At 38.0% G+C, this 15,662-nt stretch overlaps 1 protein-coding gene across 5 annotated transcripts in view; it reads left to right on the top strand.

Moving 5' to 3' along the window:
- Window positions 1–15,662, top strand: part of PCDH11X (protocadherin 11 X-linked) — a 958,739-nt gene that overhangs the window by 622,778 nt on the left and 320,299 nt on the right. The gene's annotated exons all lie outside the window — the stretch shown is intronic.

The following is a 15,662-nucleotide window of genomic DNA, read 5'->3' on the forward strand; positions in this document are numbered from 1 at the left end:
TAATTAGTTTAAAATAGTTGGAAGGACTGAAGCTGAAGCTCCAACATTTTGGCCGCCTGATATGAAGAACTGACTCATTGAAAAGTACCCTGATGCTTGGAAAGATTGAGGGCAGGAGAAGGGAATGACAGAGGACTAGATGATTGGATGGCATCACTGACTCAATGGACATGAATTTGAGCAAGCTCTGGGAGCTGGTGATGGACAAGGAAGACTGGAATGCTGCAGTACATGGGGTCGCAAAGAGTTGAACATGACTGAGCCACTGAACTGAATGAGTCCTTAAGTCACAGACACAGAGGAGTGGGAGTAGGGGATGGCAAATTCTGCTTTCCATTTGTATATTCACTATGAGTTGCCTTCATTTATTGGTCTCTACATATCAAGGTAGGAGGTGGGGCTAAATAGAATATTGTTGCAACAGGAATTATCTACTGTATAAAAATATAAAATAATGATTTTCTAAAATTTTCCTAATTATGGTACAGTCTGACATTAGAATCTCACTATTGTAATGGGCCTAACTTAGTTAAAATGTCCAACAAAATTTCTGTTCAAAAATATTCAGCAAAGTTAAGCAGGACTCCTTATTTTTCTCCCTGAAATTGTAGTCAAGGGATTATAAAACTCAACATCAGAGTCCTCCTTTAGATCTATTTAATCAGAATATTTGAAGGTTGGAGCCTAGGAGTCTGCATTATTGATGCATTAACTAGGTGATTTGTATGCATCTGGTGTTTTCAGAACCACAGAATAGCTGGTTGCATTAGCTACCTAGCAATTTTACCAAAATCACATACCTTCTTCTCCCTAATTCCCAAATACAATGAAAGACAACAAAAGTAATATTATAATAGGTCCAAACAAACAATGTATTTAAGATAAATATATAAGAATTTGAAGGTTTGGGGTTTGGAGACAAAACATATATTTCTTTAGCTTCTTTTCCATCCTCAGTTTAGATATACTTTAGAAATATATGTATATAACATTTTGAAAGCAATGAAAAGGATAGTGCCATATCACTTTTGTCCTGGGACAGTAGCTTATTTTTTTTTCCAACTTTTTAGCTTGAAGATCACTTTGAGGTTATTTTTAATACCAGTTGTGTGTGTGCGTGTATGTGACTGTGGTAGATGAAATTAAGGGTGTTCTTGTTTGTGTATGAAATAGAGGGAGGTCTGCCTTTAGAAAAATACATCTGTATGAAGAGTTTCACAATAAAAAATGTAGTAGTACTATAGACACTGATACTTTGCAATTCTTTCTACCCTCAGTTATATTCAGCCCTACATTGCTTATTGCTACCTTCCATCACTGACAGTTGTTGCTGGAAAATGGAGCTGTTTTAATTTACTCTTTGGAGAAGGAAATCACAACCCACTCCAGTATTCTTGCTTGGAGAACCCCAGGGATGGTGTATCCTGGTGGGCTTCCTTCTATAGGGTCGCACAGAGTCGGACACGACTGAAGCGACTTAGCAGCAGCAGCAATTTACTCTTTGATTACCAATGGGAATTATAGAACTCCAAATATATATATATGAGTGTGTGTATATATATATATATATATATATATATATATATATATATATATATATATATATATATATTTAAATAACAAGAGTTCGAAGGAGATGTTAGTTTTTTAATCTCACGTTAATTTCCAGGATGTGACCTATTTAATATGAGTAGCAGTTATCTTTGATGTGTTCTGATAAGTGGTAGGTAAAGAAGATGTTTTATGTACACTTGAAAGAGGCTAAAACAAACAGGTTACCAGTGTTTGGTATTGTTGGGGGAGTGTGTAATTTTCTCGGTTCTGTCTCACTGCAGCAAAAATTTGAAGCAATGGATGAATTGGTGTTACAGCTCAGTTTTATTAGGAAAAACAGAGGATAGTACACCCTCAAGGAGTGAGGGTGGGCTGACCCAAAGGATGCAAAAAAGAGAGGCTTTGATCATTCTAGGCTTCCCCCTTTTATATATTTGTCTCCTTCCCCCTGAGTCTGCATTATGTAAATTGGGCTAGCCAGGAGGGCTGTTTGTTTCACCTGAGGTCCTCACTCTGATCCTCAGACCTTCCTTTGTTCTATTTTTGTGGGCTTTTCCCTTCTTTGTCTTTTAGCCACCGCCATTCTGGACTCATTTTTCCTAGTCTAACTACTTAACAGTATAACACATGAAAAACTATGTTTACCATGCTAGCTGATTCAATTTTATTAGGAAAACTTTCTAGTTTATCATCAGTTTTAAACTGGTATTTGATCACAGTCACATAGTTTCTTGTTGTGACTTCTACTAGCATTAAACAAGAGAATACTTTCCTCCAAGTGTTTATACAATTAATGACAATGCCAGGTTTTCCCACCTTTCTCTGTATACTGCAAAATGATACCAACCTATATAGTTCAAGTCAGAAACCATCTATTGCTTGAATGACATTTGGTTTGTATAAAATGTATTAATTAAGCAGACTTGTTGTGTAACTATGACAATGGTAGAGTTATTTTGCAAATATAAAAGTCACATCAGAGACACAGCACCATTCAAAACAAGACTTGTGGTTTCTGTCTTAGAAACACATTTTCAAACAATTTAACACTTGAAAATATGAAATACAGACTAATATTATGAAAAATGATTCTTTGTATCATACATGATCTATAAAGCCATCATCTCCTAAAACTATGCACTCACTAACAGTAAAGTCTTAAATACTTAAAATCTGACTTTGTTAATTATGTAAATAACTTCCATGGGCAAAAAGGTAAACAGTTAGCAAAATGGGAACTTGTTTGAAAATAATGTGTCAGGGAAGAAGAAATTTTCCTTTACTCTTCTAGGTTCTTCTAGGCAGTCTAAGAATTAAATTGTTATGAGACAGATTAATAGACAAAAATCACACAAACACTAACATGTTGTCAACTAAAATGATTCACAACATGAGAGCTGTAAGTTAAATTTTATTTGGGGCAAAATGACAACTATAAACCAGGAGACAGCATCACAGATAGTTCTGAGAGACTCCTCCAAAGAGGTAGTTGTTGTTGTTCAATGGCCAAGTCCTGTCTGACTCTTTGTGACCCCATGGACTGCAGCATGCCAGTCTTCTTTGTCCTTCACTATCTCCCAGAGTTTGCTCTAATTCATATCCATTGGGGCAGTGAAGCCATCCATCCATCCCATCATCTGTCACCAATTTCTCCTCTTGCCCTCAATCTTCCCCAGCATTAGGGTATTTTCCAATGAGTTGGCTCTTCGTATCAGGTGGCCAAAATAATGGAGCTTCAGCTTCAGCGTCAGTCCTTCTAATGAATATTCAGGACTGATTTCCTTTACGATTGATTGGTTTGATCTCCGTGCTGTACAAGAAACTCTCAAGAGTCTTTTCCAGCACCACACTTCTAAAGCTTCAGTTCTTCAGTGATCCAATTCTATGGTCCAATTCTTACATCCATACATGACTACTGTAAAAAACATAGCTTTGTCTATATGGACCTTTGTCAATAAAGTAATGTCTCTGCTTTTTAATATGCTATCGAAATTTGTCAGAGTTTTTCTTCCAAGGAGTGAGTGTCTTTTAATTTCATGGCTAAGTCACCATCCACATTGATTTTGGAGCCTAAGAAAATTAAGTCTGTCACTGTTTCCACTTTTTCTTCATCTACTTTTCATGAAGTGATGGAACCAGATGCCATGATCTTTGATTTTTAATGATGAGTTGTAAGCCAGCTTTTTCACTCTTCTATTTCACTCTCATCAAGAGGCTCTTTTAGTTCCCCTTTGCTTTTTGCTGCATATCTGAAGTTATTGATATTTCTCCGGGCAATCTTTATTCCAAATTGTGCTTCATCCAGCCTGGCATTTTGCATGATAATCTCTGCATATAAGTTAAATAAACAGGGTGACAATGTATAGCTTGATACCTCCTTTCCCAATTTTGAACCAGCCCATTGTTCTGTGTCTGATTCAAACTGTTGCTTCTTGACCTGCATACAGGTTTCTAGCAGGGAGGTAAGGTGGTCCTGTATTCCCATCTCATTCAGTCATTGAACTCTGCATTATTAACAGTTTCTAAAGATTTAGTTATCTTTCTTTTCCAGGTACAGGAGGGATACACCCTTACAATTTGATGTTTTGCCTACAAATGTAAATATTTTCTATAAAAGGGTAACTGCTACTTGGTTTTCAGAGTTTTTCCCATATCTGCTGTTTCTTAGAAAATGATCAGCTGAAAATAATCACTTTGCCAAGGAGACAAATTCTGCTTCTCTATAGATGCCAAACTAAGTTGGAGCATTTAGGTTGGAATAGGAGTATTACTACATGATTTTTAGCTATATTTAGAACACTGGAAGGCTTGTCACGTAGATGAATCACATTAATTCTATATATGTACAGTAGACAGATCTAGTAATAATTGGTGGGAATTTCCCCTTTTGTCAATATTTTTATTTCTGGCAGCTACCAATAATTCTATTACATTCTGAGCTGAGGAATCAAATAATCAAAGAAGTTAAAGTTAAATATGAAAACAGTTCAGTTCAGTTCAGTTCAGCCACTCAGTCATGTCCGACTCTTTGCGACCCCATGAATCGCAGCATGCCAGGCCTCCCTGTCCATCACAAACCCTCAGAGTTTACTCAAACTCATGCCCATCGAGTCAGTGAAGCCATCCAGCTATCTCATCCTCCGTCGTTCCCTTCTCTTCCTGCCCCCAATCCCTCCCAGCATCGGGGACTTTTCCAATGAGTCAACTCTTCACATGAGGTGGCCAAACTATTCGAGTTTCAGCTTCAGCATCAGTCCTTCCAAAGAACACCCAGGACTTATTTCCTTCAGGATGGACTGGTTGGATCTCCTTGCAGTCAAAGGGACTCTCAAGAGTCTTCTCCAACACCACAGTTCAAAAGCGTCAATTTTTTGTCACTCAGCTTTCTTCACAGTCCAACTCTCACATCCATACATGACCACTGGAAAAACCATAGCCTTGACTGGATGGACCTTTGTTTGCAAAGTAATGTCTCTGCTTTTTAATATGCTATCTAGGTTGGTCATAGCTTTCCTTCCAAGGAGTAAGCGTCCTTTAATTTCATGGCTGCAGTCACCACCTGCAGTGATTTTGGAGCCCCCCAAAATAAAGTCATCCACTGTTTTCACTGTCTCCCCATCTATTTCACAAGAGGTGATGGGACCAGATGCCATGATCTTAGTTTTCTGAATGTTGAGCTTTAAGCCAACTTTTTCACTCTCCTCTTTCACTTTCATCAAGAGGCTTTTCTAGTTCCTCTTCACTTTCTGCCATAAGGGTGGTGTCATCTGCATATCTGAGGTTGTTGATATTTCTCCTTGCAATCTTGATTCCAGCTTGTGCATCTTCCAGCCCAGCGTTTCTCATGATGTATTCTGCATATAAGTTAAATAAGCAGGGTGACAATATACAGCCTTGACATACTTCTTTTCCTATTTGGAACCAGTCTGCTGTTCCATGTCCAGTTCTAACTGTTGCTTCCTGACCTGCATACAGGTTTCTCAAGAGGCAGGTCAGGTAGTCTGGTATTCCCATCTCCTTCAGAATTTTCCACATTTTATTGTGATCCACACAGTCGAAGGTTTGGCATAGTCAATAAAGCAGAAATAGATGATTTTCTGGAACTCTCTTGCTTTTTCGATGATCCAGCAGTTATTGGCAATTTGATCTCTGGTTTCTTTGCCTTTTCTCAAACCAGCTTGAATATCTGGAAGTTTTCAGTTCACATATTGCTGAAGCCTGTCTTGGAGAATTTTGAGCATTACTTTACTAGCGTGTGAGATGAGTGCATTTGTGCGGTAGTTTGAGCATTCTTTGGGATTGCCTTTCTTAGGGATTGTAATGAAAACGGACCTTTTCCAGTCCTGTGGCCACTGCTGAGTTTTCCAAATTTGCTGGCATATTGAGTGCAGCACTTTCATAGCATCATCTTTCAGGATTTTAAATCACTCAACTGGAATTCCATCACCTCCACTAGCTTTGTTCGTAGTGATGCTTCCTAAGGCCCACTTGACTTCACATTCCAGGATATCTGTCTCTAGGTGAGTTATCACACTATTATGATTATCTGGGTCATGAAGATCTTTTTTGTACAGTTCTTCTGTGTATTTTTGCCACCTCTTCTTAATATCATCTCCTTCTGTAAGGTCCTTACCTTTTCTGTCCTTTATTGAGCCCATTTTTGCATGAAATATTCACTTGGTATCTCCAATTTTCTGGAAGAGATCTCTTGTTTTTCCCATTCTTCTGTTTTCTTCTATTTTTTTGCATTGATCGCTGAGGAAGGCTTTCTTATCTCTCCTTGCTATTCTTTGGAATTCTGCATTCAAATGGGAATGTCTTTCCTTTTCTCCTTTGCTTTTTGCTTCTCTTCCTTTCACAGCTATTTGTAAGGCCTCCTCAGACAACCATTTTGCTTTTTTGCATTTCTTTTCCATGGGAATAGTCTTGATCCCTGTCTCCTGTACAATGTCACGAACCTCTGTCCATAGTTCATCAGGATCTCTATCAAATTTAGTCCCTTAAATCTATTTCTCACTTCCACTGTATATTCATAAGGGATTTGATTTAGGTCATACATGAATGGTCTAGTGGTTATCCCTACTCTCTCCAATTTAAGTCTGAATTTGCCAATAAAGAGTTCATGATCTGAGCCACAGTCAGCTCCAGGTCTTGTTTATGCTGACTGTATAGAGCTTCTCCATCTTTGGCTGCAAAGAATATAATCAGTCTGATTTCAGTGTTGGCCATCTGGTGATGTCCATGTGTAGAGCCTTCTTTTGTGTTGTTAGAAGAGGATGTTTGCTATGGCCAGTGCATTCTCTTGGCAAAACTCTATTAGCCTTTGCCCTGCTTCATTGTGTACTCCAAAGACAAATTGCCTGTTATTCCAGGTGTTTCTTGACTTCCTACTTTTCATTCCATTCCCCTATAATGAAAAGAACATCTTTATTGGGTGTTAGTTCTAAAAGGTCTTGTAGGTCTTCATAGAACGGTTTAACTTCGGCTTCTTCAGTGTGGTTGGGGCATAGGCTTGTATTACTGTGATATTGAATGGTTTGCCTTGGAAACTAACAGAGATCATTCTGTCATTTTTGAGATCGCATCCAAGTACTGTATTTCGGACTCTTTTTTTAACTCTAATGGCTACTCCATTTCTTCTAAGGGATTCCTGCCCACAGTAGTAGATATAATGGTCGTCTGATTTAAGCTCACCTATTCCAGTCCATTTAAGTTCGCTGATTCCAAGAATGTCGACATTCACTCTTGCCATCTCCTGTTTGAACACTTCCAATTTGCCTTGATTCATGGGCCTAACATTCCAGGTTCCTATGCAATATTGCTCTTTATAGCATCGGATGTTGCTTCTATCCCCAGTCCCATCCACAACTAGGTATTGTTTTTGCTTTGGCTCCATCCCTTCATTCTTTCTGGAGTTATTTCTCCACTGATCTCCAGTAGCATATTGGGCACCTACCGACCTGGGGAGTTTCTCTTTTAGTATCCTATCATTTTAGCTTCTCATACTGTTCATGGGGTTCTCAAGGCAAGAATACTGAAGTAGTTTGCCATTCCCTTCTCCAGTGGACCACATTCTGTCAGAGCTCTACACCATGACCCATCTGTCTTGGCTGGCCCCACATGGCATGGCTTAGTTTCATTGAGTTAGACAGGACTGTGGTCCTGTGATCAGATTGGCTAGTTTTCTGTGACTATGGTTTTAGTGTGTCTGGCCTCTGATGCCCTCTCGCAATATCTACCCATCTTACTTGGGTTTCTCTTACCTTGGACGTGGGGCATCTCTTCACGGCTGCTCCAGCAAAGCACAGCTGCTGCTCCTTACCTTGGACGAGGGGTATCTCCTCACGGCTGCCCCTCCTTAATATGAAAGCAGAGTATAGTAAATATGATTCTGAGGAGTAACTTAGTGATAGATGTTTCAGCACACACTTTTTGTTTTCTTACTTACTTCTTGGCATGACTGGTTTTTTAATAGTTTGAGGTTACCAGAGAGCAGCTTTTAGATAATGAATGTACTATAATGATTTCTATATTTAAGTGTAAGTTGCTAAATCTTCATGAGGTTAGCACCAAAAACAAATTAAAGATATTGCATCTATTTTTTTTAATTGATATTTTGATTTTATCTTTGATGCCATTGCAGTGGTCAGATTTCAACTTTAATATCTTGTTTCACTCTTTAAACACATGACAGTTTCAAAAGCATGTTAGATTTCAGTTGTGTTTCACTGATATTTCCATTGTTAGTTGCAGAATTGTAGTTTCTCAAACATTTGTAAATTTAAATTCACAAAACTCCGCCAATTGCCAATTTAACAGCTTTTCATGGTAACTATCTACAAATGGATTATTTTCATTTTGATTGAGCTGAAATGAATCATGACTCAAGGAAAGATGCCCTCATAAAATACCATGTAGTCTCCTAACCATCAAATGAATGTCTGGCCAATTTGCCAAAAAAATTTTAAAAAGTAAAATAGATTAAAAAAAAAAAAAGCAAAAGCCGTAAAAAATTCATGGCAAAATGGAGCCAATAGAAAATCTGATTCTGGAGAAGATCATGAACTTTCTTCATATGCTAGTAATAAGGTATAGTGTTGAAAAAATAAAAGTCTTGTAAGGTAATAATTTCAGGAAAACAATATGAAAGGGAAAATGAGAAATGAGACAGAGCTTTCAAATTTTATGAAATGGAACTGTGTAAATACAATCAGGTGAACTGATCTATCCTGCAATATAACTTGAGTTGGAAAAGTAGGAGCTTTATGACTACAAGTCTAGGGTCAAATAGTAAGGGTTTACTATAAATTATGTCTTCTGGGTGTTTTCACACTGAGAATTATGAGCTACAAGTGGGATATGTGTGCTGACCGTGTAATGCTGGTGAAAATTTCAAGTTGAATTTCTAAGACATTTTCACATTTAAATTTATAATGTGTTGAGTAATTATAAATTATTTTGCAAAGAGACAGGACCCATGGGAAAATGCAGACAAACTCTGACATCCAGAATTAAGCTATTGATTATTATACAATATGGGAACTCAGAATCTTAAAATATGTTAAATAGCTTGATACCAAGAATGTTTTATAAGTGAATCAAAAGCACCCCTACATATTGTAATCCTTAGAAAATAATAACCCTATCTATGATTACTCTTTTTAATCAGAGTTCTGGTGATGGCAGTGAATCTAAGGTAGAGTAGGTAATGGTATATTAGAATTGGAGTCAGGGGGAATGCAAAATTGCATGATTAGCTTGAAAACTTTGACAGGTAATTCTAATGAGCTCTCTAGAACACGATACTCAAGTGTTCAATAATGAGAGTCACAGGGTGGCTTATCTGTATGCAGCTTCTCTGCTGCCAGATTAACTTTTCTAAAATGCCATTTACATCATGTTATGGAGATGTAACAATATTCACCTGATGTTTGATGTGGAATTATGCCTTCGTGAAGTATAATGGACACAAGAATGTTGGGAATTTGATAGTTTGCCTGTAAATGATTCATCTAGGTGACATCAGTATTATTTCATATATTCTGGAATTTTTATTGATTTGAGCTAAAAGCAAGGCATGTAGATTTTAGATTAGATGGAGAAGCACTCTGATTTTTCTCTTACTTGCAGAAAATAATTAGCCTTTCATTACGGACATTTATTCATGAATAATCCAGGATTTATTTCCATCCCATAAAGTCGCTATTCCAGTCAATAGATTGTTTTAATTTGAATGCCACAGCTTCCTAGAAAGGTGGCAGAGAGAAAATTATGACATAGTCATTAATGTAATAGCTCTTTTATATTGCATAGCAATCATTGTCAACACTTGAAAAAGGGGAATTATTTATTCTTTTCCTTGAGAGACCTAAGGGATGATTCTCATGAAATAGTTAATATTACTAAATATATTGAATAAGAAAAAAATACTTCTGTATTTTAAACACGTCTGTATTACAAATCTAAGCAGAAAAGTGCCATCAGAGATTAAGGATTCATCCATTAAAAAGTAAAGGGCAAATGAGTTACACCCAGTTGCCACAATTTACTACAAAGGGTTCATAAATTGCTGTTTGTGTGTGTTAGTCGCTCAGTCGTGTCCGACTCTTTCCGATCCCACAGACTGTAGCCCGCCAGGCTTCTCTGTCCATGGACTTCTCCAAGCAAGAGTACTGTACTGTATTGCCATTCCTTTCTCGAGAGGATCTTCCTGACCCAGGGATCGAACCTCAGTCTCCTGTATCGCAGGCAGATTCATTACCATTTGAGCTACAGGGAAGTCCTAAGTTCATATAATTATTTTATGTTCAGTTCTATCTAGAAGTGTCACTAATTGCAAAATGAAGCTTAAGTAGAAACCATTAAAGTATCCCTAGAAAAAAGTAGGTAACTGTTCATTTCCCATTAAAAGCTAAATTTTCAGAAGCCTTCTGAAAACAATTCCTTAAAAGTTAAATTCTAACAATTTCACTTAAGGAAATATTTCATGGAAGTTTAATACAAAGATGGACAACTTAATCACACATGTGCCAATAAAGAGCCTCTTGCGAATTCACTAAATAAATAGAATATCACATTTAATCAAAGCTATTTGTCTGCTTACTACAGATTATAGAATTAAGTTAAAGAATGTTTTAGACTGTAAACTTTGTAACTGTGAACTGAGAAAAAAAATCCTCAATATGCTTTTGAACTTCAGACTATTTTTAAAATAATATGGCACCATTAATGACCAAACAACATACCTTGGTCTCCACTTGAGGCATTCCAATACTTGTTAAAATTAATATAGATGAGGGAGTTTATTTACATGATTATTTGAAGTCTCAAAGGTGTATATGTAATAATGTCACATATAAGAACTGCATTTCAGGATGCTACTGTTTGCATTTTATGAGCATTCAGGAAGGGGAAAAAACAGTTGCATTCACTAAAGGGAGTCCGTACCAACCCATTTAGTCCCCTGATTTTACCCTTCCAGTCCTCAGATACTCAGCTGTGTCTGACTCGTTGCTACCCCATGGACTGTAGTCTTAGAGGGATTCAATTTATGAGCATCAAGAGCATTAAAGATCAGTATGTGACACGGGTAATTACAGATTCACTCTACAACATTCCTTTGTGAGGATTTTAGTTACGTTACTAGTTACAGGTGTCATAGGATGAGATATCTTTTTGACTTAAATTCTCTTTTCCTCTGTGTAGTTAAGCAAGAGAAAACAAAATTATATTTCTCTTACATCAGGAAGTAATATATAGCCTCTACTTTTATCATTTGATAGAAATTTACCTTCTATTCACTGACAATTATTGACTAAAAGATGACACATAATCTGAGAACTGTGAGTTAAGTTTTATTTGGGTCAAATGAGTATGGAAGCCCAGGAGACAGCACCTCATAGCTCTGAGAGACTGCTCCAAAGAAGTAGTGGGGGAAGGTCAATATATAATATTTTGGTTAAGGGGAAGTTCAAGGAAATCAAGCACTTTACAGAAGCTTTTCTGAACTCGCCAGGAGCTGATGTCCTCATGAAGGGATTTACTGGTTTTTTTAGATCTGAAGAGATGCAAGGATTGGGAGAAACATCTACTTCTGCTTCATTGACTACACTAAAGCCTTTGACCATGTTGGAGTTGGAGTTGTCGGTCAGTCGTGTCCGACTCTTTGAGACGCCATGGACTGCAGCACGCCAGGCTTCCCTGTCCATCACCAACTCCCAGACCATACTCAAACTCATGTCCATTGAGTCAGTGATGCCATCCAACAATCTCATCCTCTGTCGTCCCCTTCTCCTCCCTCCTTCAAACTTTCCCAGCATCAGGGTCTTTTCTAGTGAGTCAGTTATTCACATCAGGTGGCAAAATGTTGGAGTTTCAGCTTCAGCATCAGTCCTTCCAATGAATACCAGAACTGATTTCTTTTAGGATTGAATAATTGCATCTTCTTGCAGGTCAAGGGACTGTCAAGAATCTCTTCCAACACCACAGTTCAAAAGCATCAATTCTTCAGCACTCAGCTTTCTTTACAGTCCAACTCTCACATCCATACATGACTATTGGAAAAACCATAGCCTTGACTAGACAGACCTCTGTTGGCAAAGTAATGTCTTTGCTTTTTAATATGCCGTCTAGGTTTGTCATAGTTCTTCTTCCAGGGAGCAAGCATCTTTTAATTTCATGGCTGCCGTCACCATCTGCAGTGATTTTGGAGCCCCCAAAATAGTCTGTCACTGTTTCCATTGTTTCCCCATCTATTTGCCATGAAGTGATGGGACTACCTGCCATGAACTTCATTTGTTGAATGTTGAGATTTAAGCCAGCTTTTTCATTCTCCTCTTTCACCTTCATCAAGAGGCTTTTTAGTTCCTCTTCACTTTCTGCCATGAGGGTGGTGTCATCTGCATATCTGAGGTTATTGATATTTCTCCCAGCAATCTTGATTCCAGCTAGTGCTTCATTCAGCCTAGCATTTCACTTGATGTACTCTGCATATAAGTTAAATAAGCAGGGTGACAATATGCAGACTTGATGTACTCCTTTTCCAATTTGGAACCAGTCTGTTATTCCATGCCCAGTTCTAACTGTTACTTCTTGACCTCGCTATTTGGATCACAACAAACTGTGGAAAATTCTTACAGTAATGGAAAAACCAGACCACCTTACCTGCCTACTGTGAAACCTATTTGCAGGTCAAGAAGCAACACTTAGAACCGGACATGGAACAACCTACCGGTTCAAAATTGGGAAAGGAGTACGTCAAGGCTGTATATTGTGACTCTGCTCATTTAACTTATATGCAGGGTACATCATGAGAACTGGTGGGCTGGATGAAGCGCAAGCTGGAATCAAGATTGCTGGGAGAAATATCAATAACCTCAGATATGCAGATGACACCATCTTTACGGCAGAAAGTGAAGAGGAACTAAAGATCCTCTTGGTGAAGGTGAAAGAGGAGAATGAAAAAGTTGGCTTAAATCTCAGTATTCAACAAATGAAGATCGTGGCATCTGGTCCCATTACTTCATGGCAAATAGATGGAGAAACAATGGAAACAGTGACAGGATTCCTTTTCTCGGGCTCCAAAATCACTGCAGATGGTGATGGCAGCCATGAAATTAGAAGACACTTGCTCCTTGAAAGGAAAGCTATGACAAACTTAGACAGCATATTAAAAAAAAAAACCAGACACATTACTTTATTGACAAATGTCTGTTTAGTCAAACCTATGTTTTTTTCCAGGAGTCATGTATGGATTTGAGAATTGGACCATAAAGCAGTGAAGAATTGATGCTTTTTCATTGTGGTGTTGGAGAAGCCTCTTGAGAGTCCCTTGGACTGCAAAGAGATCAAATCAGTCAATTCTAAAGGAAATCAGTCCTGAATATTCATTGGAAGGACAGATGCTGAGATGAAGCTCCAATACTTTGGCCATCTGATGCAAAGAGCCAACTCATTAGAAAAGACCCTGATGCTGGGAAAGATTGAAGGCAGAGGAGACAGGGATGACAGAGGATGAGATGGTTGGATAGCATTACCAACTCAAAGGACATGAGTTTGAGCAAGCCTCAGTACATGTTGAAGGACAGGGAAGCCTGGCGTGCTGCAGTCCATGGGGTTGTAAAGAGTCAGCCATGACTGAACGACTCAACAGCAACAACAACAACAACAACACGGATTGGGATTATAAAATAAATACCTGAAAATATGTAATTACCTAAAGCCCTGTTCCACCAGATTCCTTGGAGCACAGAGTGCCTCACTCTACACCCTGAATTCTCCCAGGGGGTATTGAAGGTCAACAGCTGAAGCAGCACAGGCTCAATCTCCGTTTAGGCAGATGGCAAATGCCCTTGTGGTGGTTGTTCATTTTCTGACACATGCTCTTGTAGTTGACAGGAAGTGCCAATTTGTAGCTGACACATTTTTAATTCTGTTAGGGTATATGACTCCATGGGCTTCCCTGGTGGCTCAGTGGTAAATAATCCAACTACCAATGCAGGAGACTTGAGTTCATTCCCTGGGTCAGGAAGATATCCTGGAGAAGGAAATGGCAACCCACTCTGTATTCTTGCCTTGTAAATTCCATGGACAGAGAAACCTGGTGGGCTACAGTACTGGTTTTACAAGAGTTGGACACAACTTAGTGACTAAACAATATGACTCCATGCTTAACTAACACAGGTTAAAACTCTAGATTCATTTATGTTTGTCAGCAGTAATTATTTTCCTTTATAAATTATATTTTCTAGGTCTAATGCTTTTAAAAATTTAAATGCTAAACTTGAAATATAAGACATACTTGAAATATATGGCTTGGTCTTAATAGAAAATTGAAATATCTCTTTTAACAGTTATGAATTATGGTGATGCATGTGTATTTAGTGATTCAGTTGTGTCCGACTCTTTGAGACCCTATGGACTGTAATCACCACCAAGCTCCTCAGTCCATTGGATTCTCCAGGCAAGAATACTGGGGTGGGTTGCCATGCCTTCTTCCAGGTAATCTTCCTGACCCAGGGATCAAACCCATGTTTCTTTCGTCTCCTGCATTGGGAGGTGGGTTCTTTACCACTAGCACCACCAACTGTGAATTAGTCTCATGCTAAACTGGCTTATTTTATACACAGTGCCTTTTTAATTTATGTCTTAAGTATTATTTTGACATTCAATTATATACAATAACTATTTGTATATAAATGTCTACAGTATAAAGTTGCAAGCTCTTTAAAATCCTGTTTTTCCAGGTCTTGCCTTTTTAAAAAGATTTATAAGCATAAATTGTAATATTTTACTTGAAGTAACTGAAAATATGTTAACAACTATAAATAATTTTTAGAATTAAATGAAGTTTAATCTATAACTAAATGAGCCTATGGTTCTTAGAGAATAGTCAAATGCAGCTTTGCTGGACTGACAAAATTAGCTCACTGTGTACTCATATGGAAGAAGGGGAGAGGGAGGTATCTAGGGCTGGTTTTATAAGGACACTAATCCCATTAATGAGGGCTTCACCCTCGTAACCTAATCACTGTGTAAAGATCCCACCTCCAAGTGCCATTATGCTGGGGATTAGTTTTTAACATATGAATTTTGAGAGGACACAAGCGTACAGTCTATGGCAATATCAGCCTCTGAAGAAATGGCTGACTATCAAGCCTGAACTTGTGACAGTATATGCATTCTTTCATGGAAATTCCTAGTACCTGATTACATGTACCCTTTGAGATGCATAAATTTCTTAAATAATTATCTCTTAATTGGATCTGTCATGCTACTAGTAATTAAATCTTTTGGTTAATCTATTGTTACATAACAAACTGTCCCTGATCTTTAGAGTATAAAACAAAAACCAGTTGTACTTGACATTTTTTAGGTCAGGACTTTAGGTGATACACAACAGAGATTGCTATCTCTGCTTCACAATGACTGATATCTCAAACATGTGGCTCAAATATCTGGAGATGGCTGGGATGGATGGTTCAAATGAGGCCTTAAACTAAATGCCTAGAATGGATTCTTCACATATATATTTGGCACCTGAACTTGAGTGGCTGGAGCAGCTTTTGTCTTTCTGGGTATTGTATTTGTTACCTTTCTTTTCACATGGG

Source organism: Odocoileus virginianus, chromosome X (genome assembly GCF_023699985.2).
Source record: "Odocoileus virginianus isolate 20LAN1187 ecotype Illinois chromosome X, Ovbor_1.2, whole genome shotgun sequence".
In the NCBI taxonomy this organism is placed as follows: domain Eukaryota; kingdom Metazoa; phylum Chordata; class Mammalia; order Artiodactyla; family Cervidae; genus Odocoileus; species Odocoileus virginianus.